This window comes from Cryptotermes secundus, unplaced genomic scaffold (assembly GCF_002891405.2).
Source record: "Cryptotermes secundus unplaced genomic scaffold, Csec_1.0 scaffold176, whole genome shotgun sequence".
Lineage (NCBI taxonomy): Eukaryota > Metazoa > Arthropoda > Insecta > Blattodea > Kalotermitidae > Cryptotermes > Cryptotermes secundus.
This window is the reverse complement of record NW_019731569.1, coordinates 514,513-524,888: the sequence shown is the minus strand read 5'-3', so window position 1 is coordinate 524,888 and position 10,376 is coordinate 514,513.

The following is a 10,376-nucleotide window of genomic DNA, read 5'->3' as shown; positions in this document are numbered from 1 at the left end:
ATGTTGGTGGGAGAACCAGAAGGAAAGAGATGACTAGGAAGACCAAGATGTAGGTGGATTTGATAATATTAAAATGTATCTTAGAGAGATAGGAAGGGGTGGTGTGGACTGGATTGATCTAGCTCAAGACTTGTATGAACACAGTAATGAATCATCAGGTTCCATAAATGTTAGAAAATTCTTGAGTAGCTGCACAATTGGTAGCTTATCAAGAAGGGCTCAGCTCCATGAAGTTATTTAAGTGTCTCTGGTTTCAGTTCAGGCACACTATCTCCTGAGTTGCTCATAATAGGACAAGTAATTTAATTTTAGGGAGCAAATTACAGAAAAAATGGTAATTTTTATAACTTACAATCCTTCAGAACTTAAATTTGGGCCACATGATTGGAGAGGTATTGTGCTTCATCCAGCTTTGCTTCTGATGTATGGATTAACATCAGAATCAGTCCGGATTTTGTGGTGGGAAGAGCAATCGCAGTGATGGCAGTTGAACCCCAGCTTTATTTCTTAGGTTGTTTTTATCCTTTCTGAATGTGTGCACACATGTCATGTCCCTCCCCCACCCCAGTGAGATGTGCTGCACTATATTGCTACTTCAAAACAAATGTCATACTTTATGGTCATGAGCATGTTTGCATCGTTGGCATTTCAGTATCTGCAACCTCCCTCACTGCTTTACTGCACAAGTACATAATAAATTATAGTATACTGGCAAACTTCCTATTTCTCTTACCTCCCAAATGCAGTCTTTGGGTTAACATCTTCCTGTTCAAAATGTTTCTTGCAATGCATAATTTGATGCTCTAGTAACATTGTCTTCCCCATGTTAGTGTGTTGATTCATGTGTATTTTCTGCTCAATAGATTTGTAACCCCATCAGAATAAGTGTGACAATTGTTGACTGGAAAATAAGTTAAATGTGGCATAGTGTTACATATGAATATGTTCAAGCATTATTTAAGATTTTGTACAAAATACTGGGTCTACATGCTGGTGCCATTATTATGTCATAGGTTGTCACATAAGTTTTGCACTCACCTAAGTGTACCATTTATGGTAGGGATATGTTGTGAAATGGTGTGAGTTACATGTGACTAAATTTAAAAAAATAATAATAAATTTATCTGTGGTAGTGAGATGGGCATATTTTAGTTAATAACTTGATGTTCCCCACTGAATCACCTTATATACCATACAACTTATGTATAATGTTATATGCATATAATTGGGAATTACTGTTTACATTTTAGATCTAGAAAATTCTAGGTACAGAGTACCAACTCTATGTCTTCTTGTGGCTGTCTGTGCATAAACATTTCTCACATGTAATGCAATTGCACATGAAAAACAGTTGTGATCAGTATAGTACTGTTGTGCTTGATTGGGGTACTCTTCTTGAGGAAATATATATTTTATTTTATAAATTGAAAGATGTGTGTACACTGTGGATCCAGTCACAAAGAAAGAAAGGTTGTGAAGTAGGTGGTCTCTGGATGGTAGCTGGTGATCCAGAACTTTGAATCATTGGAAATATTTTACTGTTGCACAATATGATATAAATTAAAATAATGACAACCACATTAGGAGTAGAAAATACTTTCACTTTCATGGCTTATAGGACATTCTTATGTAGGTTCATACTACTGAAACATACAGCTATTTTTATAAAGATTTGTTGTGGAGTTGCAGGGTAGAGTATAACTATTATTACCTTTGTGGCAAAGGTTTGTTTTATGGTACTAATCTAATGTTGCATCATGCAACAGAAATAGATGGATTTCTTTTTGACTGTTTGAACCCTATACCTCCTAAATTTGTCTGTTAGAAAGTGTTTGGCCTTCAGAGCTGCTTTTGTGTGTGCATGCAGAGTTGTGAGTGTATTTGTGTAACATGCTTGGTTTTAAAGTGATTTTTACAAACACCTTCCTGTCTTATGTGGTGAGTTTGGAGAATAAGGTGTCAAAATGTGGTGTGCTTTTTACAGGAGAGATAAAAGATAATCATAATGATGAAAGTTTGTCAACAATGAAACTCTTTCATAAGTTTTGATTATGAGTGCTTAGTATCTGATATGCTGAAGCTGGAATATTTAGTTTATTTAATAGACTGTGTGACAGTCTGAATCCTCCATCAACTGTATACAGAAGGCATCAGATGTTATTGCAGTCCTTAGGACTGAAAATTGTATTGTTTAGTTCTTTCTCACATACCCTTCTTTGCAATCATCTTAAAGCCACTTGATCAGAAAAGTCTGGCGCTGCCCCTGTCTTATCAGCCCATGAATATTCAGACTGACAGAATTGACAAGCCTAGTGCTTAACATATCAGAGATACAACTTGCTCCTGTTACAACAAATTCTGGAAAAATCTCATTGTTATTGTCAGGAGAATGTTCAAACCTGGCACCAATTTCATTGTTGCTGGGGAGGAAAACAAAACATTATAGTGCTCATTAACTGGATGAAGGTGGCACTAGTCTTGAACTTCCTTCTCAAAATGCCTTGCACAGAAGCCCATGGTTTCAAATTTCATGTGTATTCAATTTTCAAGAAAGACATGAATGCATAAATGTCAAAATTTTTCAGAGGTGCATAACAGGCAGCATTTGTAGCTTGTGCTGTAGTGTGGGTAAGTTTTATCTTAATTTATTAGATGATAGGCTTACCATTTTCACTAGCAGTCCAAATCTCTCTGGCCAAAGTAGATCAGCATCAGATTCAAATTCAGAAAGTTTAGTATGCCTTAATGCCCCCCAAAATGTATATACAACACATGATGTCTTCATAAATCCCTTTATCTGACTGTGAATGCTCCTTTAAGGTATATTGTCCATCAGTTTCAATATTAGCAGCTTTGTTTAATTAAAAATGGTGGATGTTTCAGATTTTTCAGATATAATTTTAATTCCACTTTATACAGAGCCCTGCTAATGCTTTGTATGCAACATGAATACTCATACTGTGCTGAATTTGTTTTCTGTTGTGTATAATTGATGTGAAGGTTATGTCTTAGTAATAACAAGCAAAATTCTTGTGCCTTTTCACTGTTTTCTACAAAAAATTAAAATATTATTTAATATTTATTAGGTATTCGTTCACCGTATAGTCTAGGTATTGATAAAATCGTAAAATAACCCTCAGACTTATGCTGGTTACTGTAATCTCCTTTTGTAACTCCTTCACACAAGGAAATGGCTTAAAGTCTCTGTTTCATCTCGGTGACTGTTATTCTGTAGTACACAACTGAAACTGTTGGCAGAATATCATTAAAATTATCATAGACATGGCACAAAAAGGAGTCCAAAATCTGATTGCCTAATCCTCTGTAAAACTTGTGTACGCATTTTCGGGTATACAAATTTGTACTACTTCATTTCTGCTACACTTCAAGCTCATTGAAATTGTGTTCATATATGAGAAGTGTATGTGCTTTCAATCAGATAAACTTGTCGACTTTGACATATTTATTAGAAATGTTCTGATCTTTATTTTCTTAACCAGTTTTTGACATAGAACTGTTTTTTCTTCCAATTGAAAGAAACTGAAATCTTATTTCATAATAGGATTCTGAACTGTTCTTGACAGCAACCAAAGTCAGGCATTCGAAGAAAATAATAACTCTGTTATGACCTTTGTTATCTATTGATAAAATGGAGTACTTTAGCAGCAGAGTGTTAGGAACAGTGACGTAGTTTGAAAACATTATTCTCTCCATTCTATACATTCTGTATATGTGAGCTTAGCATGAAGAATGGCTTGTGAGCACATTAGCATTTTCCAAGGATTTGCATCCTGTGATCTGTTATTTGTTTGTATCGCCCTTCAACTTTAGACCATTTTGTCAGGTCAAATGAAATTTCTTATAAGGTACTATTATATAAATTGAAAAAATAAAATGCATGTATTTAACAGTTTTCTCCTGCTGTGCATTAAAGGAGATAAATATTGGTACCTCCCTTTAAATTATAAAATTTGTATTCTTATGTGGCTGATACCTGAAAGTTGTTTCATGTACTCAACTTGCTCCACCATAGAATGATGAACACTCTTGGACTGATCAGGTAAAAGTGATTAGACGTTTTAAACTTCAAAAATGGTAGGTATGCTAATTGATTAATAAATTGAGACCTACATCTTTTCTTTACCGATCAGTGTATCCCAGAATTATCATGGAAACTAATTTACTAAGCTCCTTTATGTTGCTGGATGCATTTTGTTCAACATTCCATCTGTAAAACTATTCAATGAAACCATGATTAAATTAATGATGCATATATTTGTTATGTGAACTTAGTACCCTGTGTACATGAGTAAATTTGATAGAAAATAATTCTTGTCACTGTATAATGTGGCACCAGCTCTGATTTTCAATGTATCTAGCAGCTTGTAATAAACATGAAATTAATGTAGCTATAAACATACACTACATGGAAGCTAAGGTTTTTGTAATTTAATAAAACTATGACTAGCATTTTTAAAACAAAATTTTTATGCATGATGCATCACATTTCTTTTTTTAATTCTTTGTTCTGTCTGGTCCCTCTTCTCCTTGCCTAGTGTATTTCCTGCTTTACCATTCTGAAATATCAAACAGAATTCTTGGTATTTGCAATGAAACCTGTGACCAGTTATTGTTCTTGTTCTTTTCATGCAGCAAATGATCAGATATGAATAATGGTGTAGACAGTGAAGTTTGAATGTAATTATATTTCAGTACTTTTTGTCGGTTACTTTATGATGCTGAGAATAAAAGGTAAAGCTGTTCCTTTAACAGGCCGTGAAAGCCCATATGGTTGTGGGACGTTGAGGCTCCCACATTTTCTGCAGACAAAAGGTTCACAGATGGCAGTGAGGTTGTCAGACTTATGCACCAGCTGCCCTTTACCGCCAGGAATATTCCTGGTACTCATGTATGTTGGAGGCTGAGTAGACCCCAGGGCCATAGTATGGCTGGAAGGATTTGATAATTGAAAAATGCAGTGACCCCATCAGGAATCAAACTCACTATCCTCCAGCTTGTAGCATACTGCCTCATCCAAGTATGCTACCACATGCCCCAATGCTGAGAGAGTATTTAGTCTAAAGCATTGAGTGGTAGGATGAAGTGTGAATGATAAATTGCAAAGAATTTGGAAGAAAGTGGTGATGCCCTAATCAAGATTCTCTCCTTGCAATTACCTGGAGTGATGTAGGAAAACCATGCAAAACCTCATGGCCAGTGTTCATGCTGAAATTCAAACTGCGCACTTCTGAATACAGATCTGTAGTGTTGCTGCTAGACTAACCTGCTCAGTCCCAATACATATTGTAAAAGAAACAGTCAGCTGAAGAAGCTCCTGTTTTATCAGCAGAAACAAAACAGTATTTCTAGGACTGAAAACTGAAATGAGATTTCAGTTGTAAATTTTGACTGCAATATATATTAGGTTTCAGGTTTTCATTGCAGTAAAAATTTAGATTGTGGTCTTCTGGGTTATAACACGTGTACAAATATTATGTTTTTAGACATTTACCATCATCCTGTCTATTTCCTAAAAAAAACTCTCCTGTTTATTTTTCAAAACAACTTTTCAGAGACTAGATTCTGTCCCCGTCCTCAGATAAAACATACTCAGTTGGGTCCAATAGATAGAGCTAGTCCCTATCTCTGGACAAAATCCAGTCTCCAAAATTTTGTGTTTTGAAAAATATACAGTACAGTTTTTATAAAATAGACAGGATTATGGTTATTGTCAAAAAACATAATACTTGTAGCAATGTACCATTGTCACAAACTTTTATATCTTATAACACTTTTAGTCCAGTACATAGTCACCAATGTTTTGGATGAACCTGCTGCCATGATTTTCTTCTCCCCTGAAAACGGGAGACTCAATGTCTCTCTGAAATAGTGGTAACCATGTACCAGACTGTGCAGCCATGTAACCAAGAATACCAAATTTGTGTCTATAAAGTTATTTTTTATCCTAGTTATGTTTCATTTATTGACATAAAAAACACTTACATGGTATTTGCAAATTGTAGGTCCATGTGATACATTAAACACAAAACCTCTTTCCTACAGCTAAGAGTAAATGTATTTCATACTTTTTTTATTTACTGAGACATGTATCTCACTTTCTGATACTTAATTTGTAAACAAAATAATCACATACTTAAATGACAAATATTAAACTTACATTCTTTTTAAAAAGTAATGTTAATGGGCACTGGCAGTGGAGCATGAACTATTACATTAAATTTGTAATCTCTTGTAAACCTTTTGCTGGATTAACATCAAACTTTGTTCTAGACTTCCTTATATATTTGCTCCAGAAATTATGATTGGAATAAATTAATGTAAATTTTGAGGAAATGAAAGACCCTTGTTTAGCATTCAGACAGTTTGGAAGAGATCCCTGCAATGCTTCATTATCACCATTAGTGTAAAAATCTAGTTCCACTTATCATGAATGTAAACAAATACAGAGCAGACATGATGAAAATTGTACAAGGCTCACTGTGGCTTTAATCCATTCAAGTTAACTTTTTTGAGTCATCTTCTTAAAGAGTTAGAAAAAATCCACAGCTCTTTCCCAATCTCCTAGATTTTCTTGTAATGTTTTGCTAGTGTGAGACTGTAATTTTCATATGTGATATCTGATTTTATTACATTTTTCTTTGTTATGAAAGGTATAATTTTGTAGCAATTGTTGGGTCTTTAGGTTGAAAAGATTAAAGATGGTCTAATATGAGATCAGAGGAGGTAACTTAAATTTTTATTAGGTAACAGGGAACAAAAAGAAAAACATTTACCTTTAAATATTCTGGATTTTGAAGAGAATAAAGCAGCAGTTTTTGTGAAAAGCAATGCTGAAAAATTGTTAGGAGATGTTGGTAGGTGGGTCCCTGTCACCACGGCATGGCGCGTCCTCAGGTTGCGGATGGAGAAGACACCCTCCAGTTTTGGAGGGAAACTGTGAATATATTGAATAAGCAGTCACGGACAGCCGACAATGGGTGGCCCTCCAGCTTGGGAGTTGGGCGTGGGACTAACAACTCCTCACCGTAAAAAATCATTATGTTACAAAAATGAACACAAAGCCTCGGACCTGGACTGATTCCTTGGATAAACTACCTAAGCTAATAAAAAGTGGGGAGACGAGGAATGGGTATAGGATATTGGTGGGAAAGCCAGAAGGAAAGATACCACAGGGAAGACCAAGGCGTAGGTTGGTGGACAATATTAGAATGGATCTTAGAGAGATAGGATGGGATAGTATGTATTAGATAGCTCTGGCTCATGATAGAGACCAGTGGAGGGCTCTTGTGAACATAGTGATGAACTTTCGGGTTCCATAAAATGCTGGGAAATTCTTGAGTAGCTGCAGAATTGATGGCTCCTCCAGAAGGGCTCAGCTCCATGAGCGAGTAAGTAAGTAAGGAGATGTTGGTAGGAAAGGCAGATGCAAGCAAACTGGCATGAGTTGTGGTACCAGTACATCTGCAGTGTTATAAAGTTTCTTTCCCATATGCTACATGGATCTGCAGTTCTATGAAATCCTCAGATTTTACTGTAGAGAAAGGAATAGGCTGCGCCATAGCTGAAGCGGTTAGTCACTGGCTTCCCACCGCAGCAGCCTGGGTCTGGTCAAGTGGGATTTGTGGTGGACAAAGTGGCGCTGGGGTGGTTTTTCTCCGATTATTTCGGTTTCCCCTGCCAAATTCTGCATCATAATCACCTGGGGCAGGCTACAATAGGCCAATCAATGGTCGCCGTGCCGAGTGGACCCAGTAAGACTCCACCCCCCATCAAGCAAATTTAAAAAAAAAAAGGATAATAATAAGTAGAAATAGATGAGGACAAAATCAGCTGAGATAAATTAAAAATATAATAATAAACTGTTGATATTATGAGAGAAGTGATAGAAGGAGAAATGGAACTTGGATTAACAGATTTATGGCTTACATTTTTAAAGTAAGTATGTTAATATCTTCTAGCATTTTCAAAATGTGTGTTACTTCAAGAATCAGTTAACAAGCAAATGTATTATGGTGACACTGGTCAGTGATTGTGTGTTTCTGACATGAGGTATGTTGAATGACCGCTTTTACCATAAAAGTCATTGCAATTCTTGTATTAATGGGCTATGAGTTGCCTTTGTAACCAGAGCATGAGGTATTAAAATACAAGAGACCATTAAATATGTAGTGAATATGTCACAGGGCTGTAAACTGTAAAGAAAATGGAACTACCACATCAGTATATTCTCTGTTGAATACACGAAATTTATATGATGAGGGTTTCGTTGAATGTCGGAGTTCTTTTGTAAAAAAATTTTCAAACAATAACTTGGCCATTATATTACTCATGATCATGAATCATGCTTTGAAACAGTTTGCATAAGAAATTTTGCATTCTAATGATGTCATTTTTAGTACATTTCTGTCATAATGCTCAAAAGAGTTGGTGGACAATGGAATTTAATATTACTGGCATCAGAATTTGTGTTATTTTAATATGGGGAGAGGTATATATCATTTGCATAGTCACATTAGAATAAGGAATTTTTTATGACATGTTGGTTAAAAATCCATACACAGATGTTTGTATTTGTAACAAGAACGATGGTTACAGTTGCTACTTTCAAAATTGTATCAATTTTGGAGATTCACAGACTGTCAGAAGACCACCTTCTATGGGTCTTATTTCTGCAGAAATTTTCCTCGTGCATAGAGTATTCCTTGGAATTAACATGACAGTTTATGTTACAGTTAGTGAAAATTTCTAGTTAGCTAGTGAGTACCAGGTATTTTCCTGGGGGTAAAGGATGGCCCACACACAAGGCTAACAGCCTTACTGCCATCTGTGAGCCGATTGTCTAGAAAATGTGGGAATCTCAACATCTCACAAATCAATGGTCCCCCATGGCTTGTTAGAGGGACCGCTTTACTTCCCCCCCCCTTTCTTTTTACTTTGGTAAATGATGAAAACGTTTTAAGCTCTGTATTTTGGCAGCGAAATGACAATTCAGCCAACTACATTTTGAGCCAGGATGTTGAGTTGTTTTTGTATACTCTGTTTACTCACATATATTTTCTCACACTTGTAGTTAACATGAAAGTGTATGTGTTATGGAGAAAAATCTTACATCTGTTATTCCCTTATTTGCATGCATAGTAACTTACAACATAATACTGAGTTCATAAAATATAAGCATTTATAGTTGATGTGTAACTTATATTTTTGGATTCTTATAACTTTACGTGGTAGGTCATCTGAAACACTAATTACAAGCCATGATCCTACAAATACTTAATGAATGCATATCAAGAGATTTGGAGATTTCCAGGTTCTGAAAGTGGATTTTTAATTGCCTTTTATTTGAATTTTCAAAAGTTGTTGCTTCACATATAGCATCAAAATGGTAGTAAATAATGGTGTCTATGACTCGTATTGTTGTAGTAAATAGAGCATTTGTATTACTGTGGACTGGGGGTAACATGGCATGGCACTTTGATATTTGGATCAACTAAGTCAAGTGAGTTGAATGTTTAGCAATATTGACATGTAATTACTATCCGGGTATAAAAACTTGTTTCATCGGCAAACTCCCTCATCACAAAATACTCTGTTTATGAACGTATTATTTGTATAAGTAAGGTTGATGCATGGAATTGGCATAAAATCAGGGCAATCAAACATACCTGACATTGTTATTGTACAAAAGCCTAGATATGTTTAATGAATATAGTTCTTTATTATCAATTCAAAGACACTGCATTTTGCTAATTCAAACTGACCTTTTCATTTGTCCAATGAAATATCCCATATAACATATCCAGAAAGGCCATTCCTTTTCCCAAGTGTGATAGTGTAATGTGTTGACACAGCAGTTTCTTAATTCTGAAGCATCCGTGTATTTTAAACTAGAGTTTTTCAGCAGCTACTTATCACTTTTAGGGGTGGTTGGGAGTTCACAAATTTTCATTGCTTTCAGATAAAGGATTTACTTTTGACAGACTTCAGTTGAGGTCGTTCTTTATAATGTTACTCCATGAGGAATTTTTCATCTTTTGTGTTCTTTCTCATCTATTCAAAGCCTTATGGCACATACAGCTAAGATGATAGCAAAGATACTTAAAAGAAGAATTGAAAGGAAAATAGAGAATATACTTGGAGAGGATCCGTTTGGATTTAGAAGAGGAAGAGGAACCGGGGATGCAATTGAGATGATGAGAATTATAGCAGAACGAACTTTGGAGATAGATGAAGAACTGTGTGCTTGCTTTATGGACTGGCAGAAGGCATTTGACCGTGTAAATTAGACCAAATTAATGCAGATCCTAAAGGAAACAGGTATCAATTGGCGTGAAAGAAGATTGATTTGTAAATTG